Source organism: Marmota marmota, unplaced genomic scaffold (genome assembly GCF_001458135.2).
Source record: "Marmota marmota marmota unplaced genomic scaffold, marMar, whole genome shotgun sequence".
Taxonomy (NCBI): Eukaryota; Metazoa; Chordata; class Mammalia; order Rodentia; family Sciuridae; genus Marmota; species Marmota marmota.
In genome coordinates this window covers 56794151-56801469 of record NW_026000174.1, presented here as the reverse complement: position 1 = coordinate 56801469, position 7319 = coordinate 56794151, and positions in this window count along the sequence as shown.

Genomic DNA, 7319 nt, shown 5'->3' with positions numbered 1-7319 from the left:
TGCTCATTCTCACCAGAAAGCCCCTCTCTGTGTCTCTATCTATCTTCCAAGACCAATTCAAGTCCAATATGATCAATAAAGCTTTCCTTAATTAATCCATCCTATACATATTCTCTGAGCATTGGAAAATAATTTAGACGTTTTTCTTAAAAACACATCTGATTATAGTTCTTCTCTTCGTGCAGTCCACCTGCGTTCCCCAGTGCCCACAGCATAAATTCTAATATGCTTAGCGTGGAGTTCAAGGTCCTTCTTGAACTGTCTGTGGCCTACCCTTGCACTCTTATTGTCCCTCTCCAAATGAACACTACATAGCAATTTCCTAACCCCAGATGCCCCTTTTCTCTCCTCTATCGAGTATTCCTTCTTTCTGGATTGCAGGAAGAACCTCACCACTACAGGAATGAAGTTCTGTTTCTGTGTTGCTATGAAACATCATCATTTTCTTTCATAGCAATTAACAGAAGGTTTGTGATTATAGCTTCTGTATCTCTATCTTCTACTAAGAAATATGCCATTATAGTTTTTGGAATGTTTAAAGTTTTCCTTAAATTATTTTATTACTTGCATTTGGTAGAATTAGTAAGCACTATTATTTCAACAGCATTTACTTTATGCCACATACTTTATAAGTGCTATATATATATTCATTCATTCATTCAGTTTTCACAGCAAACCTGTAAAGTGGTTCTAACAAGTAGAACCACTTGTTAAGGCCCTTTCTTAACTTCAAGGAAGTAGATACACAGAAAAGTGAATTAACTTGCCTAGGGTTTCTTAGCAGTTATTCCAATCTTCCCAATCCCAGATCCTGTGCTTCTTACCCAATACCATACACCACTAGCAGGAACATGATATAATCATAGAATACATAGTCAAGATTGAAGATTAATTAACTATGGACTTCTGTTAGAAGTCATATTATCAGCCTAACACAAACATACCTTTTATCTGAGTTTGAACTCCTTCCATTTTGGACTCATTTGAGAAATGAAGGTAAATATACCAAAGCTCCCTGAGACATCACTCAGAGATCAGGGGAGAACTGTGTAAGACCAGTGTTTCCAGGCCTCATCCACAGAGGAGAAGTACCTGAAAGCCCTCCTTTTTGAAAACTTACTTTTCCTTGGCTGTCACCTTTGGGTTGGTTTTTTTTTTTTCTTTGTTTTGCTTTGTTTTTGTGTTTATTCCTCTCTCCTAATTCCACACACACTTTCCCAGCACATTTCCCAATTAGCTGTTAAGAAATACCTCTCTTTCCTCCACAATACTGCCTCGCCTAGGAGCTTGGAAGGCAAAGATAAACAGCGCAGTCCAGCACAAATCAGCAATGGAGCCTGTAGGCGGTGCCTCAGGTAATCTGCTGGTCTTTGGGCCACCACATAATGATAGAATACAAAGAACGGCAACAGAGAGCTTGATGTGCTAAAGTTCTTGTCCTCAGGGTGAAGTCATGAAGCCTCTACCCGAGTGACAGCCTCCCGCTTGGCAACCCCCAAATGGTACTTCACAGAATCCCAAAATTGTAAAGCACTTTAAAATTCACCAAATTACATGTTGTGTCTATTTTACCATAATAAATATTATCAGTTTAGTTCATCCTTCCCCCCAAATATCAACTAACCTAACCACCTCATTTTACGAGTGAACTCTTTACAGCTCTAAGAAAAAAAAATAAAGTTGCTCAATATCCCGCAGCTATTCAAAAACTGTGTACCTCACTCCTAATCACGTCACCTACCTTCAGGTCAGTGGAGCTAGTGTGGCTTTGTTCTGCCTCAGAACAAGGGATTGGACAGTGGATTTCAAATACACTCAGCGTGAAGTAAGCCACCTGGATGGAACAGACTATGACTTGGGGATCTATTCTGGTTTGGGAAAACGGGGATGGGAAGGAACATTGGATCCTTCCCTGAAAACCCTGGTTCTTGAGCAGATCATTACCATTCTATCAGATTTCTCTTTGAAGCCCCTCAGTGGACAAAGGCAGATCACACTCAGCTAAGCCACTGTGAGAGTAGTGATGAAAGAGTATAGAAAATACTACCTAACTCCTTCCCTCCACAGATGAGGCAGCAAAGACGGTGCCAGGGTAAGTGGCTTCTGTAAACCATAGTCTAGTTATTTCCCAGGTTACTAACTCAGAAATCAGTGCTCTTTTAACAACATTAGGCTGTCTTCTGAAAGTACTAGGAGGTGGTGCTGCAGATCAAGGATAGGATTCATCCCCAAGGACAAGCCATCAATGGTGTTGGGAGCTTTGACAAAAAACAGAGTAGATGATGCCTGAGATAAATTACAAAGAAAGGAAAACTCAGGGGATCTGCATCAGGGTTAATATTTGGATTTATAAATTTTAAGGAATAAACAAAAGCCATAGGAAGAGCAAATCAGAGATTATAAGATCCTGTATTGATGCAGAACTCCCGCCACCCACTTAGAGTCCAAGGATTGTGTTTAAATGTGAGATCTTTAAAATATTTATAATTAAGGCAAATACTATCATCAGGGGAACAACTTCCCTATGGAATTTCTTTTGTCTAGGGTAAAACTTTGCTGAATAAATTATGACTTGAGGAAAGTTTCAAAATCTATTTCATTTACTGTAATGACACGTCCGTAAGGTTTTGTTCCCAATAATGAAGACAGAAAAAAGGGAGAAAGTTGTCAGTAAAACATAAAGATAGCTTCTGGCCCAGACTGGCTTTCTAAAGAAAGAAAAGGAAGACCCCAGCTCTGGCTGAGTCATTGGTTAACCATCCACCTGTAGCCATGCCATTTCACCACCACCCCTTACTCCTCACACTCCTCTGCTTCCTGTTCTGTACACAATGGCAGAATTCGTCAGGATTATCTTCATTATGCCTTCTAGTTCTCACCCTTACGTATTCAGGTATCAGATTATTATCTGAAATCATTTAGTCTCTCCATGCCTCTGTCTTTCTTGTCAGTGGTCACAATCATGGAATACGGTGACAACGTCCCCTGAAAGAGATGACTCCTGTCCATTCACTCACAAATTCACTCACTCATCAAACAGTATTGAGTTCAATGAAGCAAAAAACACTGCTCTGGGTATTTAAGATCTGTCAATGAAAAACACGTCTCTGGGCCTCTGAAGGTTACGACCTTTGCATCCCCTCTAGGACATAAAGGAGAGAGAGACAATAAACATACAACTGGATAGCAACTCAGATAGGAACGAGTCCTGTAGAAAAAATAAAACACATGAAAGACGACAGGAAATGCTAGAGGGTATTATTTTATATAACAAAGTAAGAAAAGGCCATCTGATGCCAGGATTTCTGCCTACTATCTTAAAAGGAATGAAACCAGTTAGGAGGCATCACAATACTCAAGTCAAGAGATGACTGTGACCTGGACAAAATCCAGGTAACAATGGAGATTTTAGGAAATGGTTGGATTCTGGGCATATTTGAAGGCACAACTTGCAAGCTTTGCTCCTGATTTGAATGAGAGAATAGGAAGAAAGAAGAAAATCAAGGCTACTTCTGAAGTATCAGACTTGGTCGGTCAGACCTAAGTTCCTATTGCCTGAGATGGGAATTGCTGGGGGAAGGCAAGGGAGCTAGAAAGATCAGAAGTTCCCTTTGGCTCAACTCAAAGTGGATCAAGGACCTAGGTATTAGACCAGAAGCCCCACACACACTGGAAGAAAGTAAGCTCAACACTCCAACATGTCAGCTTAGGAACCAACTTCCTCAACAGAACTTCTAAGAAGTAAAAATCAAGAATTAACAAATGGGATGGTGTCAAACTAAACAGCTTCTTTACAGCAAAGAAAACAATCAAGAGTGTAAAGAGAGAGCCTACAGAATGGGGGAAAATCTTTGCCACCTGCACCTCACATACGGTATTAATCTCCAAGATATATAAACAACTTTAAAAACTTAACACCAAAACCACAAATTACCCAATCAATAAATAGGCAAAGGAACTGAACAGGCACTTCACACAAAAAGAAAATGAATGGTCAACAAATATGTGAAAAAAATATTCAACTTCTCTAGCAATTAGAGAAATGCAAATTAAAACTACCCTGAGAGTCCATCTCATTCCAATCAGAATGGCAATTACCAAGAATACAAGTAATGACAAATGTTGGTGACAATGTGGGGAAAAGGGTACACTCACACATTGCTGGTAGGACTGCAGATTGGTGCAGCCATTCTGGAAACCAGTGTGGAGATTCCTCAAAAAACTAGGAATGGAACCACAGTTTGACCCAATTATATCACTTCTCAGTGTATACCCAAAGGAGTTAAAAATCAGCATATTACACTGACCAGCCACATCAATGTTTATAGCAGCTCAATTCACAATAGCCAAGTTATGGAACCAACTTAGGTGTCCTTCAACAGATGAATGGATAAAGAAAATGTGATGCATATATACAATGGAATATTACTCAGCCATAAAGAAGAATGACTTTATGACATTTGCCAATGAATGGATGGATCTACAAACTATCATGCTGAGTAAAATAAGCCAATCCCCAAAATACAAAGATTGAATGTTCTTTCTGATATATGAATGCTAACCCACAACAAGGGGGTGGGAATAGAAGTTCAGTGGATTAGACAAAGGGGAATGAAGGAAGGAAAGGGAGGATAGGAATAGAAAAGATAGTGGAATGGAATGAAATGGACATAATTTTTCTATGTACAAACATGAACACATCACAGTGAATCTCAACATCATGTACATCCACAAGACTGGGATCCTAATTAGAATAAGATATATTCCATGTTTGTATAAATATATCAAAATAGATTCTACTGTTGTGAATAACTAAAAATAACAACAACAACAAAAAAAGTTCAGTCTGGGCATGATAATTGAAGTTGCATGTCAAAATTCCCAGACCACATGTGTGAGTTGAAAGAGTTAGTAAGGGCCTGAATAGAAGCACTCAGCCATACAGTCATCAGGGTCCTAGGACAGGAGCAGTCTGACCCTGAATGACAGCTGCCAGTTTGAAGCAGAGGTCAACACTTGAAAGCCTATTGACTTCTGATGCCCATATCAGTAGCCACTAATAATATATTTAATTAAATTTATTTAATCATAATTTAATTAAAATTTAGCAAGTAAAATTTCCACTTTTCAGTGACACTAGACATATTTCAAGGTCTCAAAGCTGCATGGCTCCAGCTCCCAAGTATTAGTATAGCTAAAGAGCATTTCCCTCTTCAGAAAAATGTCTGTTAGACATTGACCTAGACCACAGCAGCCTCAGAAAACAGAATTTTGCCTGGGATGTAAGCTCCATGAAGGGACCTTCTCTGTCTTTTGTGCCATTGTGATGCTAGCACTTCAAACAAACCCTGTCACATAGTACATGTTCAATTAGTCATGTTGAATACTTTGTTAAAAGAACCTCATGGTCCTTAAGGCGGGGGTGGGAGGTTAATTAACTAAGCTATGTTTATTAGATGTTGTGATAGTGATACTGTAACAGGGGTTCACTTGATGCTTTGACTATATACCTTGTGGCTTTGAAACTTACATGTTGTTTTTTTTTTCTTTCTTTTTTCAAATCTTCTCCTCCCTGATCTTTTTTTTCCTGATCTTCTCCTTCCTGATCTCTCCTCCCTAATCTCATTTTCTCTGAATCGACTCTACAAAAGCAGTGCTGTTCCTGATGATGGGCAGAATCATAGCCTTTGGGACAGGAGTCCCCTGTGATTCTCCTTTACTAGCAAAGCAATAAACCGTCTTTTTTCTTTTTTCTCAAAACCGTGTCCTTGTTATCGGATTGGCATGGGGACAAGGACGGAACTTTTGGTAACAATATCTGTCTTAGAAATCAGGATCAGGTCCTTGTTCTCCTGGTTTTGAAGACTAAATACCCAAGAAACACCAAGGCAAGCACAGAAAAGTTTTATTTAAAGAACAGAAACAGACTCCTGGGGGTGGGGGAGACCCAGAGCAGGTGTCCCCGGGAGGGGGTGTGTCTTGCCCTTTTATAGATTTTAGGTTTCCTTTCTTGTCATGCCCCTTCTTCACTTATCTCGTCTACAAGACCAAAAGGTGCCACACCTGCCCAGAAGGCAGGGAAGAGCGGCCTGGGCAGTACTCATTACGACCCCTTGCGTTGGGTGGAGCAATTCCCTGGAGGTGCAGGTAACCTTGTTAACAGGATGTAAGGAGGGAGAAGTGCTCTGGAGGTATTAGCATTTTATTTCCTTTTGAGTTAGGCTCCATCTTCCAGGCCCAATCATTCATTATCTATGCTGAATATCTGTCCTTTGCCCAGGCCTCAATATTATCAAGCCATTACAAGTTATGAAAAATATTTCAGTAGATGGTTAATTGTGCAAAGTGCTTAAGACTACATACCAACCCTTATGCCTGTTCTTCGTAGCTCATTAGAGAAGCAATCCAGCTGAGCACAATGGCACACGACTGTAATCCCATTGACTTGGGGACTGAGACAGGAAGATCACAAGTTCCAGACCATCCAGGGCAATTTAGCAAGGTCCTAAGCAACTTTGTGAGACCCTGTCTCAAAAAAATAGAGGGGCTGGGGATGTGGCTCAGTAGTAAAGAACCTCTGGGTTCAATACCCAGTAATAAAAAAATAAGTCTAGAGAAGAAATCTAACTTGTAACTGAACATAATTGCACACAGATTCAAATATTAAACACTCCAGCCAGCCTTGCAATTATGGTGGTCACATGGCTAACTGTTATCAAATAAGATGACAAAGTTCTGTGTGGCACATTTGAGAATCTCCTAAAAACCCAACTACTCAGTTTTGCCTCCTCCATTCTTTCTTCCTACCTTCTGCAATATAAACAAACCGCTAGGGCTGTGTGGCGCCCTATGGCATCCGCTAACATAAACCTGCTAAAATTGGATGAAACTAAAATGCAGTTCCTCAGTCTCTGTCATGACCCCTTGCCCGCAAGGAAGACGCAACTCAGGAATCTTCTTTCAGCAGTTTATTCAGGCCCTTGATATTTCTTCTTCTACCCCTCGGATGCCCCTCCCAGCCTTAATAAAGCATCTCAAGCCTCAATGCAAAGCTGCCACGTGGAGCTTTCTCATAGGGTGGTGAAAAATCATGTGCCAACTCTCCCAAATAAGGAGTTGTTTGTCACAGACCACAGCGGAGCCAGCGCCATCTTGTAATGGCGACCATAGTCTGCAGAAACGGCAGAAGCAGCTCACCACAGTTCCCCCTTTCTGTTTTCTTAAAACAATACAGGCGAGAGTAGAGGTCCTATCCCACTGTGCAGAAGTGGCTGCATAGTATGGCTCAGTCTTAAGGAGGGCCCTTCCCCAGATCCGAG